The 20,303-nt window shown below is 32.7% G+C and overlaps 1 pseudogene; it reads right to left on the bottom strand.

Moving 5' to 3' along the window:
* Positions 1–4,153: 4,153 nt before the first annotated feature.
* LOC109446461 (adipogenesis regulatory factor) lies at positions 4,154–4,384 on the bottom strand (annotated as a pseudogene).
* Positions 4,385–20,303: the final 15,919 nt, after the last annotated feature.

Raw genomic sequence — 20,303 nt, 5'->3', positions numbered from 1 at the left:
TACAATTACAGTTGAAATTCAATATAATTTGATATTAATTTCAGGTGTACAGCATAGTGGTTCGATATTTATATAATTTAAGAAGCGGTCCTCCTAACTAGTCTAGTACCCACTTGACAGTACACATAGTTATTACCATATTATTGACTATATTCCCTATAGTTTACAACCTCATGACTATTTTGTAACTACCAATTTGTACTTCTTAATCCCCTCACCTTTTTCACCCTGCCTCCCAAACCCTTCCCATCTATCACCCTGATAAATCTAGTACCCATATGACACCATACATAGTTGTTACAATATTATTGACTATATTCCTTATACTATACCCTACATCCCCATGACTACTTTGTAACAACCCAATTTTTACTTCTTAATCTCTTCCTCTATTCACCCACCTTCCCAACTCCCCTCCCATCTGGCAACCATCAAAATGCTCTCTGTATCTATGAGTTTGTTTTTGTTTGTTTGTTTATTTGTTCTTTAGATTCCTTATATAAGTGACATCACTTTGCATCTGTCTTTCTCTTTCTGAAATACTCCACTCAGCAAAATACCCTCCAGATCCATCCATGCCACTGCAGATGGCAAGAACCCATTCCCTTCCATGGCGGAGTAATATTCCATTGCATATATGTACCGCCTTCCTCTTTATCTATTTGTCCATTGATGGACACCCTGGCTGCCTCCACATCTTGACTATTGTAAACAATGCTGCAATGAACATATGGATGCACACTTCCCCTCAAAGTAGCATGTTGGATTTTTTCAGATAATTACCCAGAAGTGGGATCATTGGGTACCTTCTTTATCTCTTGTTTTAGCCTTGGTTTTAAAGTCTATTTTGTCTGAGATAAGTACTGCTACTCCAGCTTTTTAATTTGTTTCCATTTTCATGAACTATCTTTTTCCATCCCTTTATTTTCAGTCTGTGTGTGTCTTTTGATCTGAAGTGATGTCTTGTAGGCAGCATATGTGAGGGACTTGTTTTTCAAATCCATTCAGCCACCCTATCTTTTGATTGGAACATTTAATACACTTACATTGAAGGTAATTTTTTCATAGATATGTAGTTGTTGCCATTTTATTATTAATATGTTTTACTTTTTTGGTTTGTCTTAAGGAATTCCCTCTAACATTCTTTATAATACTGGTTTGGTAGTGATGAACTTCTTTAGCTGTTTTCTTGTCTGGGATGCTCTTTACTTCGACTCCAACTGATAGCTAACCTTAACCCTAACCCTAAAAAAGCTCAAACTGATTCCAAGAAATTTAACTGCATCAAGACATGTCCTCGAATCTTTATTTTTTAATTTTATTTTATTGTGGTAAGAACACTTAACATGAGATCTACCCTCTAATTACATTTTAAAGTGTTTGATACATTATTGTTGACCATAGGTGACTAATGTTGTAAAGATCTCTATAGCTTATTCATCGTGATTAACTAAAACTTTATGCCCACTGATTAGTAACTCCCCACTTCCCCTTTCCCCCAGCTCCTGGCAACCACCATTCTACTTTTTGATTCTATGAATTTGACGATTTTAGTTACCTCATATAAGTGGAATCATTCAGTATTTGCCTTTTTGTGACTGGCTTATTTTACTTAGTATAATGTCCTCAAGGTTCATTCGTATTTTTATATATATAAAATTTCTTTCCTTTTTTAAAAGGATTAATAGTATCCCATTTTATGTATATGCCACATTTTCTTTATCCATTCATCTGTTAGCGTCCATTTAGGTTATTTCCACAGCTATTATGAATAGTGCTTCAATGAACATGGAAGTGCTAAATTCTTTTTGAGATCCTGATTTCAATTCCTTTAGATAAATACGCAAAAGTAGAATTCATGGATTATATGGTAGTTCTATTTTTAATTTTTGGATGAAACTTGATATTGTTTTCCGTAGCAGCTGCACTATTTTGTATTCCCACCAACAGTGTGCAAAGGTTTCAATTTCTTCACATACTTGCTAACATATCTTATCTTTTGTTTTTTTGATAATAGGTACCCAGATAGATGTAAGGTGATATCTTATTGTGGTTTTGATTTGCACTTCCTGATATTCAGTGACATTGACATTTTTTCATGTACCTGTTGGCCATTTGTATGTCTTCTGTGGAGAAATGCCCATTGAAGCCCTTTGTCTATTTCTTAATTGGGTTTTCAGGGTTTTTTGTTTTTGTTTTTGCTATTGACTTGTAGGCATTCCTTATTTATTTTGCAAATTAAACCCTTGTCAGATATATGGTTTGCAAATATTTTCTCCCATTCCACAGGTACCCTGTTCATTCTGTTCCTTGTTTCCTTTGCTGTGCAGAGGCTTTTTAGTTTGATGTAGTCCACTTGTTTATTGTGGTTTTGGTTGCCTACGCTTTTGGTGCCTTATCTATGAAATCACTGATGAGACCAGTGTCATGAAGATCTCCCCCTATATTTTCTTCTAGGACTTTTACAGTTTCAGGTCTTATGTTTAAGACTTTAGCCCATTTGGGGGTTATTTTATTTATTTATTTATTTATTTATTTATTTATTTATTTATACTTTAAGATAAGGTTCCAATTTTATTCTTTTGCACTTGGATATCCAATTTCCCCAAGACCATTTGTTGAAGACATTATCCTTTCCCCATTGTGTATTTTTGTCATCCTTGTTGAAGATCAGTTGACTGTATATGCATGGATTTATTCATGGGATTTTTATTCTGTTCTATTGGCCTATATATAGTTGTTCTTTTGCTAGTACCATAATGTTTTTGTTACTGTAGCTTTGTAATATGTTTTGAAATCAGAAAATGTGATATCTCCAGCTTTGTTCTTCTTGCTCCCAATTCATTTGGCTGTTTGTGGTTCCATAAGAATTATAGAATTTTTCTTTTCTATTTCTGTAAAAAATGCCTTTGGGATTTTGATAGGGATTGCATTGAATGTGTAGATCGCCTTGGGTAGTATGGACATTTTAACAATGTTGAATCTTCCAACCTGTGGACATGGGCTGTCTTTTCATTTGTTTGTATCTTCTTTAATTTATTTCATCAATGTTTTGTAGTTTTCAGTATACAAATTTAGATTTGTATACTTATTTAGATTTATTCCTAAGTTTTTTTTATTTTTTGGTGCCATTATACATGATATTGTTTTCCTAATTTCTTTTTCAGAGAGGTTATTGTTAGTGTATAGAAACACAACTGGTTTTTGTATATTGATTTTGTATTCTGCAACTTTACTGAATTCTTTTATTAGTTCTAACAGTTTTTTGGAGGAGTCTTTAGGGTTTTCTACATATGTAAGATCATGCCACCTGCAGACAAAGACAATTTTACTTCTGCCTTTACAATTTTGATGTTTTTTTCCTTATTGTTTTGACTAGTCCTTCTATGTTGACTAGAAGCGGAAAGAATGGGCATCCTTGCCTCATTCCTAATCTTAGAGGAAAAGCCTTACATTTTTTCACCATTGTTTATGTCAGCTGTGGGTTTTCATATGTGCCTTTGTTATGTTGAGGTACTTTCCCAGTTTGTTGAGAGTTTGTATCATGAAAGTGTCTAAAATTTTGTCAAGTGCTTTTTCTGCATTTATTGAGATGATGATGTGATTTTACACTTTATTTTGTTAATGCCGTGTATGTCGTTAATTGATTTTCATATGTTGAGCTATCCTTGCATCCCAGGAATAAATTCCACTTGGTCGTGGTATGTGATGCTTTTAATGTGCACTTGGATTTGGTTTCCTAGTATTTTGTTGAGGATTTTGGCATCTATGTTCATCAGGGATATTGGCCTGTAGTTTTCTTTTCTTGTGGTGTTTTGTCTGGCTTTGGTGTTGGGGTAATGCTGGCCTCATAAAATGTGTTTGAAAGTGTTCCCTACCCTTCAAATTTTTAAAGGAGACTTTGATAAGGATTAGCATTAATTCTTCTTTAAATGTTTGGTAGAGTTCACCACTAAAGCCATCTAGTCCTGGATTTTTCTTGTTGGGGGGTTTTTAATTGTTGATTCCATCTCCATACTAGATAGAGGTCTGTTCAGACTTTCTATTTTCTTTTCTTTTTTGGAACATGTGCTTTAATGAGGCATTAGGCTGAGGCGGCAGCCGATAACCAGAGCTCAGAGCCTGGAGGGGAGTCACCCATGGCTCCCTTCTGTCATTTCAGGAAACCTAATTTTTCTCCCAAACCCAAGAAAGTCTCAGAGGTCTGGTTAGCAGTCTTGTCGATGTTTTCCTGGGTAGGTTTGGCCACCTGGTCAGTGGTTTTCTGCCCTGCCTCTGTGACCTGATCCAGCACTTGCTGAGCTGCTGCTCCGGCTGCAGTCACTGCATCCTGGGCCGGCCCTTCCATTTGTTGCTTCAGGTCCTGCAGACCCTTGCTGGCCATGGCTTCAGGGCATTTGCGAAGTCGTCAAGGGCAGCCAAAGTGATGTTGGATGCTGCTCACAGTGGCCTACTTTATATTTTCTTCATGATTCTGTCTTGCTAGGTTGTATTATTCTAGGAATTTATCCGTTTCTCCTAGGTTTCTGTTCACTGTTGATAATAGTCTCTTATAATCCTTGTTATTTCTGTGGCATTAGTTGTAATGTCTCTTTTTCATTTCTGATTAAGTTTACATAAACTGCTTTTTAGTTCACATATTTAGACTCTTTATTTAAATAATACCTCATTTATTTGTTAATATAATGAATTTTTGTTGAGACTCTTGTATTTTACACATTGATGATGCAGGTATGAAAAAAAAATCTGACAAGATCTCTCCCCTTGTGGATCTTGGAATTTATTGGTATGGTTATGACAATTCTTATGTCTTCTAGAATAATATGAACCTATGTCAATGTTAAATTAGATTCCCTATTTCCATTATTCAAGTGCAAACTCTTAAAGCCCAAAGTTCCATTCCTTTTTTACTGCCTTCTTCTGACCAATGGATATTTCTCTTCTTCTGGACATTATTATATAATTATCTGTACCAATGTTCAAGCCTTATATTACATACTCGTAATTTAATTAATCAAATGTACTATCATAGTATTTTTACTTTATATTTTATGGTCATTTTTGAACATATTTGTTTTTCACGCTAGAATATTTTTTTTTAGATCAGTCAAATATAAACAAAGCCAAACTTTAAAGTGGTGAAAACAGATTTTATTCAGTAACTGCTGACAGTAGGGGAAAGACCTGAGCTCCATTCCAACTTGTGCAGAGGTGACTGTTTCAGGCAGAATGAGGCAGTAAGAAAGGGGAGTGCTCAAACAGTGTCAGGGGTGTGAAAAATTACAAAAAGTGGGTAAAAGGGTCAGACAGTGTAAATACGATTAGGCCAGCTGTGTCTGCTAGTCAGCAATTATTAAAGTTAGGATTATATCTGCCCACAGAGACTGAGAGACAGAGGTTCCTTCCTAAAGTTTATATTTTGAAGGAATGGCTTTCAGGTCCTTGAGAAAGATACTCCTTCGTTTTGAGAGATGTAGGTATTTACCTCAAAGGGACAGGGGAAGGATTTATAATTGTTGGCTTTTGTTAGTAAATATTCGAGGACACGGGGGCAGAGGCCTAGGTAGACCTCGGAATGTGGATTTAGGATGTCAGAAGCCGTGATTGGTTTGGTAAAGTCTCTTAGTGCAGGAGTTTGAAGGAGTCATTAGGTGTTGAGAATTCTTTTGTAGTTAATGAAATTAGGATTACATCCTTCACAGAGACTGGGAAACAGAGGTCCTACCTTAGGAACTCGCAGATCCCATCTCTGTATTCCTTACACAGTATTCCTGGCACACAGTAGGTGCTCAGTGAATGTTGATGAAATTTGTTTAAATAATAATAGTCCTTTAATAACCAGATCCCAATCATTGTTTTCTGTTGGTAGCAATTCGCCTGTTCCATTCATCCCAGCATAATCAAGACCTAATGCTTGGGCCACGAGTTTATATATTGTATAAGTATGTCCGGATGAAGGTGTGAGGGGACCTGAAATCTGCTTGTGCTTTACTTGCTGTGAGCCCCACCACCAGCATTCATCTCCTGGCAACCACACAAGTATATCATGTTGGCTAGTAGCTCTCCTGCCAGTCAAAATGCTTGGGTCACAGTGTTCTAAATGATGTCAGATGTTCAAACTCTTTTTTTCTAGAAAGTTGAGGTAAAAGCAGTTTTAAACCAAACTTTTTAATAATTGCCTTGATTTTTTTGCCCTTGCTTTGTAAGAAAAGAAGTTTCATTTGCTACGCTTCAGGTGTTAGAGCACAAGGGAGCACAAGTGAATCCATTAAAAAGGTCTGTTTGATTTAGATTCTACTGAAGGTCTTCAAGAGAATGGATTTATCGCCAGGGGCCTCTCAAATATAATTACTACCTTGGTAACCAGTCTCACAACCAACAGAAACATAGATTCCTCTCTAGGGAGTTGACTGTCTTTTTGTTGATTTTGTCTTTGAGTTGGGGTAGATTTATCTGTTTTTATTATCTTTGCTATACAAGTTTATGCAGAGAGATTTTCAAGTAGGGTCATGACTTATTCTTGAGTAATTCCAATTTTCTTTTTCAGGTTCATGGTCTTTTTTTTTCCCCCTAGGCTTTGAAAAACTGTACCTGCTTTTCAATTCAATAGTTTACAAGTATTTCATTCATTCATGTACTGACTTGTATATTCTCATTAATCCATCCTAAATTTTTCTGTACCCGAAAAGTCATAAAAAATTAAACACCATTTTGTCTTTTTGCATTGTTACAACTTTGCATTTTATATTCCATAGGAAGTAATTCATTAAAATCTGACAATGACAATAGAAAGTGATATACTTGTTTGAACTAAAAACAAATTAGTTAAGTTCTTCATGATAGTATAAGATATTTAACATCAGATGATATATTCCTCCTTTGGAAAACAAACATCTCAGAAAGGCTAAAACAGCTGGGATGTATATCAGTAACCTATACTAACCCCAACTTTACTAATATCTACCTTTCAGACTTTGTGTAATTGTCAGAACTGCCTTTTTTCCAGCTTTTGTCTGAAACAAAAATAGATTCAAATGTCTTCCGTTAAGCATTAAAGAGGTAAATTGTTGCCTACTTGTAAGAAGCAAAGATTCTTATTTGTCTGTTTCAAGACTCATCAGAGCACATTCTTCAGTTACCATGGAAACTATCTCTAGCTAAATTTGAGAGGGTCTCTGAACAGAACTGAAATGCTAGCATTAATAGAAAGAGCCATGTTTTAATTTTTTTAAATTTTTTTTTGCCTTAGCTAAGGTGTCAAATTATTCAGTCAGACCACATTGACTTGGCTTTTCACGATTCTGAAGATACTACTTAAGTGAAAAATATTTTTTGATAGGAAAAGAAGAATTTAAGGGTTGGAAAACAAAAACTGATAGAATTCACGTTGACAAATTTTTCAGTTTTCAAAGTTGGACATTTTAGCTATGTAGGTTTTACTATTGATTTCATCAGTCATACTCAAAAATGAATGTTATAATGATTCATGATAGTTTGTATTTATACGTGCTAGATAAATAAGTGACTTAATCTGTAAAATGCTTATTTTACAAGTTATTTTATAATCCTTAGCAGTTAATATAGTTAAATTTTTAATTAATACATCAAATATACTGTAGAATGTCCAAGTTTAAGAGATGTTTACAATTTTGTCTTATTTGGTACAGTTACAGGTTTTGTTACAATAAATTTAACATTTCTTCAATAGTAGAAATTCATAGTTGTAAAGGTTATCTTAGATTTTTTTAAGTAAGTGTAAAAACTAAATGCAATTATGAAAACTATTTTCTTTTTTTCTCCAGTAGAAATATCTATTTAAATTTTAGAGGCTTATTTATGTTTTCACAAGCATAAGAATTTTATCTGGAATTTATTTTTCATGATGGAAAAATTTAGAGAAGTCAATGAATTATAACATGGAAGAGAAAGTACTTAGATATTTTCTAGAAGTCAGCCCAGCCCTCTGGTTTTCCATTTGAGGAAAATAGTGCCAGGGGATTTCCTAATTTCTTCATGTCATACTATCGGAACTCTATCGGAATTTCTCTATCGGAACTCTATCGGAACCTGAGTTCTTAGTCCCCGATTCAGTGTGGTTGGCCTTTCCACTTGATTTATTTGTAAGTCACCTTTCTGTTTGAAGACTGTCCAAATGGTAGTGCTATGTATGTCTATTAAAGTGGTTGAAAAACCCAAAGGCTTGCTAGATTTGATGGCCTTTTAGTCAAAAGTATAATTTGTCCCAGTAATAAAGACAGTAATAAAGTAAGAGTGATAAACCCCAGAGTTTTCTGAGTACATGTGTTTTAGGAAACCCCAATGTGGGTGGCACCAAATATTTTGGACAGAAAATATGTGGCAAACAAGAGTTGACTATATGATGTTTGTCACAAAACACATAAATATGAATGGACATGGAATATACATGCACTTATGTCTATTCCAAGTGGTACACTAGCTATGATATTTCCATTTTTCATGCTAATGCTCCTTATTGGCATGGGTAATTCAGAATTTACTGTATATGCATACATCCTGTTCCTATGTAGTAAAACCTTGAAAATATTGTTTCCCATGCTAAAACATGAAACAAGGTCTTAATACACCCTGATCTGAAATGATGTTAAGTCAAGATGTGCAGAATATGGACACTATTATCTTTTAAAGAAAGCACTGGATAAACAGATGAAAGTCTTGCATTCAAATTCCAGCCATGCCACTTACTGGCTCTTGAAGGTGACTTACAAATTACAGATCAGTAAGAACCTTGACAAGTGAACACAAGCAGGAGAAGCAAGGGTTTTTGCCTGGGGCAGGATTTGTACTTCCACAACCATTTATTTATATAATGCTGACGGTGTTATATAAAGGCCTAACAATTAGACCCTTCTCATCTTCAACACTGGTTATTACCACACAGATACTTTTGGTAACATTTCTTGATTTTGTCCCAGAAGATGCATATAGGAGAGTTTCAAGAATGACCTTTATTTTGTGGAATTTTATTCCTAGGCTAATGGAGTAGCCAGATAATTTGTTCTTCATTAATTTGTCTACATGATTATTTAATGAAATTTAACATAATAGTTATTTTACCCTTGTTTTATATATTTCAATTATTTATGCAATGGACTTTGATTCTGTGGTGATTGTATCACAAAAGATACAATTTTTATAACTGACTACTCGATAAATAATAATGCTAATTGATTCTATTTTTTCCCTCTGTATCCCACACATTGAAATCTCTGTCATTCCCTTAAGGATATTTGATGGGAGAGGAGTAAATATTGATTTTCATTAATGAAGTAGCTTTCTTTTAAAGTGTAAATGTTAAAAGCATTTTCTCAAATTGATATCTGCTTAAAAGCTCTGAAAGCTTATGATACATTCAAGCTGTTCATCCATCACAAGCTCAAACTGTTCAACTTTGCAAAAGTTGAGCCATCTATGTCTTATCACCACTGATAATAGCTCACAAATACGGTCTTGAGCCACCTCATAATCATGAATAGATGAGGACATATGTAGCAGCAAGGAAGAGGTAAATTCTGGGGGCAGTAACGTACCTCTAAACCAACTAATTTATAAATAACGCTTTTTTCACTGACCTGTTTTAGTGGGTTAAAGAGTGTATGTGGAAGGTTTCAGCTGGGGAAGTAAAAGTAAATAACTTTCAATCATTTCATTAGAGCATGACTCCCATACAAATATGCAATAAATATGTGTCAAAGATGTATTTGACTTATTAATAAGGGTGCCAGTAGAATGGTTGAGCTGGCACATAGAATTTTTTATATATATAAATAATGTGCGTGTATAAATATATAATATATATTATATATTATGTATGTATTATATATTATACACGCATTATATATATATATATATATATATATATATATATATATATATATACACACACACACACATATACACACAGATTGACTTTAATTTCACTTAGAAAAAAAAAGACTTGCTAAAATAAGTTTACTCAGTGAGAAACAAAAATGATTAATACCCTATAGGGCCATAAAACTACAACCTTTTGGGTTGTCTTTTCTACCAGGGGGCAATCATTTACATTTCTTCTGGAAAAAAAATCTATACCATTGACATGTAATTCACAGGACTTGGGCCTTAATCAAAGGTAACTAGTAAATCTAACAAGGGTACATCCCTTAGAGAATTAGGTAATCCTTGGGTGGTCCTGTTAGACAATGTTTCAATGCGATATTAAAAGGGCATACAATCATGCTTTTGTTCTATTTCAAATTGGTATAATTTTCTTTGGTGGTACCAATTTCTTTCTCCAACACCTAAAGGCTGCTTTCTGTAGTTCTAACATTATCACTGTTTTAGGGAAAGTCCCCCGTTTTGAACTGCATTCTCCCCCTTATCATCCAGAATATACATTCCTGTACAAAGGGAAAAATAACTTCCTTTCTGGAATTTTCCAGAATTATGCAGAATTTTAATATCAGGGAAGTGACTTTGATTTTAATATTCCAAAAGCAGACACACAGGAATTGACTGCATATTAATATAAATATGGCAAACAGGTCTCCAAATATATTCCTATGCCATATTGAAAAATCCTGGGGAAAAAATAAAGACCTATATTATATGAATGCTGTTTCTAATGTTTATAAATATTTCAACTTATGATGTTGTTTGAGTGTTTTTGTTTTGTTTTGTTTATTTATTTTACTTTCTTTTTGCCCTGGCTGCCATAATTTAGTGATTGTGGGAATAATTTGTACAACGCTGTACTTGGAGTTCTTCATTTCAGGGTCACTTTCAGCCCTCAAGAGCCATAATTGTCACATATTGCACTGTATTATGTTTATCTCACAAGGCACATTTTCCTTTTCAGAGTAAAAGTAATGTATATGAGATCTGCATCTTGAATGCAAGATTTATTTGAACCTATAATGGGAAGAACTAATGTCCTTCACTCAGTAAAGTTGAAAGCCCAACTCCACAATGTATTGTTTCTGAAAAGAATTTTTATTAAAAAGTATTGCAGTACGAGGTTACAGACTAGCATATTGAAGAGCATATGCAGAAGTTTTCTCCTGAGGGAGTGAAAGTAAATAACTTTGAATCACTTTATGAAAAGAATGAAGTTAATATTGCAAACCAAGGAAAGAATAATAAATAATAACAATACAATTGACCTTTAGACTGTTTATACATACAATCCCAAATCATGTGGGCTTTTTATATTTCAATACATACTTTTTAAAAATATGGACTTTATTTTTCAAAACAGTTATAGATTTACAGAAAAATTGAGATATTACAGAGTTTCCTTATGCCACAGATCCAGTTTCTTTTGACCTCTTATCTCAGTATGATACATTTGTCACAATTAATGAACTAATATCAATACATTATTAATATTTTAAATTTGTGTAGGATTCAGATTTTCTTAGTTTTAGTCTGATGTCTTTTTTATGTTGCAGGATTTCATCCAGGATATTATATCACATTCAGTCATCATATTCCCTCTTGGCTATGACAATTTCTCAGACTTGCCTAGTTTTTGATGACCTTGACAGCTTCCCATGTAATTTGTAGAAATCTCTTCTGTTGGAATTTGCCTGATATTCTTCTCATCGTTAGACTGGGATTATGAATTTTTATAAGGAAAGCCATAGAGGTCAAGTGCCATTTCCATCACCTGCTATCAAGGGTACATACTATTAACGTAACTTACACTATTGATGTTAACCTTGATCAACTGGCTGAGGTGATGTTTGCCAAGTTTCTCCACTGTAAAGTTACTTTCCCCTCCTCCTTTACTATACTGTGTCCTTTGGAAGCAAGTTACTACTACGTACAGTCCATGTTAAAAGAGTAGGGGGTTATGTCCCCATTTCGTGACAGTAAAGTACGTATCTACATAAATTATTTGGAAGTGTCTACATGGGAAATTTGTCTCTACTGCTCTTTAATTAATTAATTAATCATTTAGTTCTATCAGTATGGATTCATGGATATTTATTTTATATTTTGTACTATAACTCGATGCTGTTTTTGTTTTTGTTTCCTTAAATTGCTCAAATTGTTGCAGCTTGAACCACTGGGAAATCTTTCCGTTTGCTAATGCGTCCATTTGACATGCCTCCATCATGTGTTTGTTTGCTTATTTTAGCACTTTCATACTTTCATGCTTCTGGCTCTTATTGCTTACTTCCTGCCCTAGCTCCCTAGAATCAGCCATTTCTCTAAGGAGCCCGTAGTTCCTTTTTCTTTCTTTCTTTCTTTCTTTCTTTCTTTCTTTTTTTTTTTTTTTGAGAATGATATTACAAACCAAGACGTAGGCATTAGGTAGCCTCATTGACACTGGGGTGGCATTGCTTCAAGCACTCTCAGCGAACAGAGCAAGGAAATATATATGTTTATTAACCACTATATAAAAACATATGATAAGTATTTATATATATATCCATGTATTTATATTAAGCTAAATATGAGTTTATACTGAGCTCTCTTAACTTTAATCAATTACTACAACATACACTTTTTGTGAAGAAAAGGAATTTTGTTTTTTCATGTAGGAGTTACTCAATTCAAACCCTCTTTGTTACAATTTCGAGTTTTTTATTTCAGCATTACCCTTTGTTTTGCTTTTATCAAGCAAATTACTAAAATAGACCCATTTAAACATTTATCTGTTTAATATTATTTGGTTATTTGGCTGACTCAAGTTGGAGACCTTTTATTCTCCTAGATTTACAATTTCAGTGTTAGCAATATCTAGATACAATCATCAATGTATTTCTTTTGGTTTGATTACAAAGGAGAAAGAGAAGTTCCAAAGAGATAGCTCAGGCTGATGAAAAGGTCCTTCTCTCATTAAGGTGTTTAAGATCGGGGGGAGCACTGAAAAATAAATATGGGAAAAATCATAGCAAACACAACAAACCAGATAGTCAATGGGTTAATGGGAAAATCAGAAGTATGCAAAATTAGAATGGGTTGTATCTACAGTATTTCTTTTGCTGGATTTTTACCAGTGTTGAAGATCACTAATGAGTGATTTGGTTCAAGGGATTCAAGTATGAAATAAAAAGTAGCATTAGACTTAGATAAGAGCTTAACTTAGAGAATCTGTGACTTTTGTGATAGGTACTTTATAAGGCAATTCAAATCCAAATAAATATATTATTAAAAAAAGATCTAAATCTTACTATAGTTTGAAAGCATATAACTGTATTAATTCTTCCAAACAATGGACATGAAAAATCTTTCCATTTATTTGTATCTTTTTCAACTTCTTTTATCAATGTCTTACAGTTTTTAGAGTTTAGATTTTTTACCTCCTTGGTTAAATTTATTCCTAAGTATTTTGATCTTTCAGATGCTATCTTAAATGGGGTTCTTTTCTTAATTCTTTCTGATAATTCATTGTCAGTGTATAGAAATGCAATGGATTTTTGTGTAGTGCTTTTTTTTATTATTAGTTTCAGGTACACAAGACAAAGTAATACTTAGACATTTATCATTTGTATCCTTCACACTCACTGTGTGTAGTGCTTTTCTATCCTGCAACTTTACTGAATTCATTTATTAGTTCTAAGAGCTTTTTGGTGGAATGAATATATATATATATATATATATATATATATATATATGTATATATATATATATACACATATGTATGTATGTGTGTGTGTATATATATATATATATATATATATATATATATATATATATATTCGTGTCTTCTGCAAATAGACACAGTTTTACTTCTTCCTTTCCTATTTGAATGCCTTTTATTTACTTTTCTTGCATAACTGCTCTGGCTAGGATGTTGAATAAAAGAGGCAAGAATGAACATTTTTTTACCTTGTTCTGGATTTTAGAGGAAAAGCTTTCTGCCTTTCACCATTGATTATGATGTCAGCTGTGGGCTTTTAATTACATTGAAGTACGTTACCTCTATACCCATTTTGTTGAGTTTTTTAATCATGATTGAATGTTTAATTTTGTCAAATATTTTTTCCTGCATGTATTGATATAATCATATAATTTTTATCCTTCATTTTGTTAATGTGGTGTATCATATTGATTGGTTTGTGTATGTTGAACCATTCTTGCATCCCTGAAACAAATCACACTTGATTATGGTATGTGATGCTTTTAATTTACTGTTGAATTTGGTTTGTTAATATTTTGTTGAGGATTTTTGCATCTACATTCATCAAAGATATTGGCCTGTAATTTTCTTTTCCTGTAGTGTCCTCGTTTGGTTTTGGTATCAGAGTAATGCTAGCCTCATATAATGAGTTTGGAAGTGTTCCTTTCTCTTCTAATTTTTGGAAGAGGTCAAGAAGGATTGGTATTAATTCTTCTTTAAATGTTTTGTAGAATTTACCAGTGAAGCCCTCTGGTCCTGTACTTTCCTTTGCTGGGAGGTTTTGATTACTGTTTCAATGTCCTTACTAATAATTGGTCTGTTCAGATCTTCTATTTCTTCATGAGTCTGTCTTGAACAGTTGTATTATTCTAGGGATTTATTCATTTCTTGTATGTTGTCCAATTTTTTGGTGTATACTTGTTTATAGTCGTATCTTATGATCCTTTGTATGTGTGTGGTATTCGTTATCATGTCTCTTCTTTCATTTATAATGTTATTTAATTGAGTCATCCAACTTTTTTTCTTGGTGAATCAACTGAAGTTTTGCCTATTTTGCATATCTTTAAAAAAAACAGCTCTTGTTGTCATTGATTTTTCTATTTTTCTTTGTAGTCTCTGTCACATTTATTTCTGCTCTGATATTTGTTATTTCCTTCCTTCTATTAATGTTGGGCCCAGTTTGTTCTTTTTCTAGTTCCTTGAGGTGTAAAGTTAAGTTCTTTATTGGGGATTTTACTTGTTTCTTAATGTAGGAGTTTATTACTATAAACGTCCCTCTTGGAATTATTTTGTTGCATCCCGTAAGTTTGGTATGTTGTGTTTCCATTTTCATTTTTCTCAAGATGTTTTTTTATTTCTCTTTTGGTTTCTTCTTTGACACACTGGTTGTTCAACAGCATGTTGTTTAATCTCCACATATTTTTTAATTTTCCAGTTTTCATTTCGTAATTGATTTCTAGTTTCACAACATTGTAGTTGGAAAATATGCTTGATATGATTTCAATTTTCCTCAACTTTTAAAGATTGTTTTGTGATCTGACATAGGAACTATCCTAAAGAATATTCCATGTGCATTTGAGAACAATGTGTATTCTGCAGCTGTTGGATGAAATGTTCTGTAAATATTTGTTACTTTCATCTGATCTAACATGTACTTTAAGTTCAATGTTTCGTTATTGATTTTCTACCTGGATGATCTATCCATTGTTGAAAGTGGGATATTAAAGTCCTTTACTATTACTGTATTATTGTCTGTTTCTCTCTTCAGATCTTTTAGTATTTGCTTTATATATTTAGGTACTCCTATTTTGAGTGCATAAATATTTACTATCGTTATACATTCTTGAGGAATTGACCTTTTTATTCTTGTGTAAAGACTTTCTTTGTCTCTTGTTACAGTCTTTGGTTTAAAATCTGTTTATAAGCTATAAAGCCATCCCTACTTTTGTTGCTTTCCACTTGCACGGAATATCTTTTTTCATCCATTCACTTTCAGTCTATAAGTGTCCTTAAAACTGAAGTTAGTCTCTTGTAGGCAACATATAGATGGGTCCTGGTTTTTTTTGTTGTTTTTTTATCCATTCAGCTACCCTATGCTTTTTGATTGGATAATTTATTGCTTTTACATGTAAATTAATTATTGAAAGGTATGGACTTACTATTGCAATTTTGTTAAGTTTTTTCTGGTTGTTTTATAATTCCTTTATTCTTTAGATCCTCTTTGCCCTCTTACTTTGTGATTTGATGATTTTTTGTAGTGGCATGCATTGATTTCTTTCTTTTTACCTTTTAGGTTTCCACTGTAGGTTTTGCTTTACGGCAACCCTGAGACTTACATAAAACATACTTATAACAGTCTGTTTTAAGCTAATGACAACTTAACTTTGAATGCATACAAAAGCTCTACATTTTTAGATGAAAATTTATGTTGTTAGGATGTAGATTATATATGTATGTACCCACTGTTCAAAACTCATCAATTGCAGATTTAGGTTTTTTTTGTGGCTAACTATATAAAAATTTTGCCTAAAATTAAATCTCTGAATAAGATTCTTGTTAGTAGGCTCACTTTTCTCAGTGGTATGAGTGAACAATTCTGAAACTAACTTCTGTATATTCCAGATTTGTGCAAATGAGTAAAGAATGTTGAGGGTAATGGAATTCACATGTCACTAGACAGTGAACAGTTCAGGAGCAGTGAAAGAGGGATAAAAATATGGAAAGGGAAGAACCAATATGAACCCTGTGATATTGAATTGGCAATGAAACTCATAGTTTTTATTTAGATATAGAAATCAAAACATAGGTATAGAAATACATACAGATGTAGTAGTATATATATATAAATAGATAAAGATATTTGTTCTCTTTGCTGAAAGGGGCTAGAGAAAATGACACATCGGTAGCAACGATCCTACTTGGTATGTAGCTCTTACTATCTAAATGCCATTCTTGACTGAAAACAACCAGGTTTCCTTAAAAAATGAAACTAAGAGAGTGTTCAAAGGATAGTGGAGATATGTCAAAAGAGTAAAGAAGAGCCTTGGAGGAAGCATGGACTGCAACCTTTGGCCCCTACTGCTGAGTACAGTGGAGAACAGGCAGGCGTACGGGTGAGGAACGAGTCACAGGGAGCCAAGTCTCCATCAAATACCTACTAGCGTTTTTGCATCCTCAACAGGCTCATTCAGGATAACATGTAAGTAACAATTAAAAAACCCATCATGACAAGTCAAGACCAGAGACCAAGAAAAGAAGAATCCCAATATACATTCAAAGAGCGTTAGAAAAATTCAAGACAAAGAGAATGAAAAGCAACAGAGAATTTCTCTTCACAAATTTATAAAAGCAGGTCTGGACATGTCTCTATTTTTCTCATATGCCTGGGACAGAAATCTCAGAGGAAATTATATCATCTTTGTACATTTACGAACACATGGATGAACTCAAAGAATAATCCTGCTAACGTTTTTAAAACAAAACATGGAGTGCACTGAGTGTGAAGATCTACAAATTCTTACAGTGAGTGAGGGTAAAATGGTTTCTGAAAATCAAGAATTCGTCATGGATGATACAGATTCATGGCCCCCACACTCAAGAAGTGTCATTAGAACATTAACAAATCCAATGAGGTCCTCCTACCATGCCATATCAAAAAGGCAGTTATCCTAAACACAAACACAACAGATGCTTTTCTACAAGTTACCATATTCAAAACTAAAATGGTGAAAAACAAATGAGAAAAGGTTAGTGTGTTTGACATCTGATAGCATATTCTGTTTTACTTATAAATTATTTCCTAATGCAGAAAATTTCTTACCAAGTCAAGATTATTCAGATTGGAGACCTTTGAGTAAAGTTTGAAATTTCATAAGGTATCTCCTATACATCACAATTCAATGTATTAATGAGTACACACGGAAACAAATTTAACAACAGGAAATAGTTGATATGGTTAAAGAAAAAGCAATACATTTTGAAGGTAAACAAAAAAAAGAATAAAGGCAACAACTTTATTTACTCATACTGGGTAACCTTGGGATGAGTTGTCTCTCAAAATAAATATAGCAATGGATTTAACCAACTTAATAACATACGAATCCATAAACCCGTATGTGTATAAGTAAAGAGGAGAGACTAAATAGCCTTTCTTGCAGTAGAATGTCAATAAGTACAGAAGGAATAATTGAGTTAAAAATCATCAAAAGATGTTAAAGTTAGTGAATGAAAAGGATCAGGACATTTTAATAGCCTCAAATTATCTCCCCTCAAATTACTTATTAATGCCAAAGAGATAACAATTACTCAAGTAGGGAAGCCTGCAGCCTCACCTTAACCAAGTGATCAAAATTAATGTCACGTTATTCCTTATGTGATGCACCGAGAATGATACAACATCACTTTGATATTTCCACCAAAATGCATAACCTAAATTTAATCATGAGAAATAACAGACAATGTCACATTGAAGGACATTCTTCAAAATAACTGCCCGGCCTGCTTCAAAGCGTCAAGGTCAAGAAACATAAAGACAGGAATTTTTTTCAGACTAAAGAACACTAAAGATGTGATAACTAAAGCAATGCCATAACTGACATTAATGAGGCATAGATAAATTTGAATATGGACTATGAATTGAACAATAGTATATCAATGTCTAACCTACTAATTTTGACAACTACATTGTGCTTAAGAAATATCCTTGTTCTTAGGAAATACATGCCACAGTATTTAGGGAAAAATAAGGATGTTCAACTTACTCCCAAATGATTGAGGAATAAAAATAGTATAATCTAGAAGAGTAGTAGAAATATGTATATGATACATGTTTTATATAATATACACATACAAAATAATACAGCAAATGGACAAAATATAAACAATGGTCATATGGGAGTTTTTTGTCCTACTCATTCAACTTTGTACCAGTTTGAAATAATATTAAAATAAAATTTTACCAAAGAAGTGTTTTAAGTGTTGATTTTAAAAAAGAGAGATGAATATAATAACCCCTCCATAATCTAATAAAAAATAATAGAAGGTAAACACAAATAACTAAATTTAAGAATGAGGAAGTGGATACAGGCAGACTCCAGAGGATACTGAAAGGTGAAAAGGCAATATCAGATAAGTCTACTAATAAATTTGAAAATAATTCTCTTAAAATTATAGATGGAATACTAAGTAGCAACAAAAATTTGCTGTTGAAGAATATTAGATAAAATGAAAAATGTTCATGATAGAGAAATTTAAAAATATAGAATACTTTGCAAATATATCAACTCTACCTAGCATTATAAAAATAGATACGAAATCAGAATTATAATGTATATATATAACAATCTGATAACAGACATTACATTTATATATATGAATTATGGGTATTTTGTTTATGGGGACTTTTCTGCATCTTCCATATGTTAGGCAATATTGCACATTACCTTTTCAATAACTACAAAAAGTTCTCAAAAATTTTATGTAATATCTATGAAAACACACATTAAAAGAACATATGCAATGGCTCTGGAAACTAAGGATTAAAATTCATCATATATCAAAATCTTGGAAGGATTCATACTAATTACAAGCAGATGTTAAGGTTTAAACAAGTTTAATCATAGCCAATGAACGCTTGACCTTTTGCCCTGGAACAATGCAATAGGGAATGGACGCAGCCCTCTGACAGGAAGAGGGTCAACAACACGGAAATTGGCTGGACACCACCTTCTCATTGTAGATACTTTCTGAGGGAGGAAATTGTTCTCCCTGTAACTCCCGCCTCATTAGCTCATTCTTTCTACATTCTTTTAGGATATCTAAGAGACCTCAAGAATTATCTGAGTGGATATTCTGCCTCCAAAGCTTTGCTGTGTAGCTCAGAGACCAGCAATTCCCTCCATCAGAAAAAGTAGAGAGTGACAGAAGAGAGATTTGAGGCAGAACAATACAATAATTATTATTTCATTTTGGCATATCAATAGAGAAACTTAGAGGTTTAAATATGATTGATTAAAATAGAGATATATAACAGAATAAATAACTAAGGGAAAAAAGAATTTTTAAAAGATCAATGGAAAAAACATGGGAGGAGAAAATAGACTATAACAAAATATACTAGAGAGCATATATAAAAGAAGTTGAATTAAAAAAAATTAAACTAAGTAATTGATTTGGTTAAATTCCTTCATGAAAAGAGAGATTTCCAGGTTGGTTTAAGAAATAAAATCTAGCCACATAGTGACTACAAGAAACAAATAAAGAATGAAAATAAAGTGTTGGAAAAAACATATATTAGGCAAATACAAATTACAAAATTAAAGGATGATATTAATATCAGATGTAGTATGATTAAAAAGTATTCAAGAAAAGGATATTTCTAATGATAAAAATACAATAAAATGATATGACAATCACTAACATTAATTTACCAAATAATTAAGAATATAGACAATTCGAACAAAACAATCATCAACATATATATGTACATTATATTTTGTAGCTATCACTGTACATGTTTCTTATTTTATTATACTCATAGAACAATTATAAAAAATAATCTAAAATCAGATAGATAAAAAATGGAAAAATTTTAAATGAAGAGGTAGTAATAATGCTCTTTAACTAAACTGTGAGAAAACTAAAATCAGTAACAAAA

Source organism: Rhinolophus sinicus, linkage group LG09 (assembly GCF_036562045.2).
Source record: "Rhinolophus sinicus isolate RSC01 linkage group LG09, ASM3656204v1, whole genome shotgun sequence".
NCBI lineage: Eukaryota > Metazoa > Chordata > Mammalia > Chiroptera > Rhinolophidae > Rhinolophus > Rhinolophus sinicus.
Note: the sequence above shows the minus strand (reverse complement) of the source record. Positions and strands in the feature narration are given on the sequence as shown.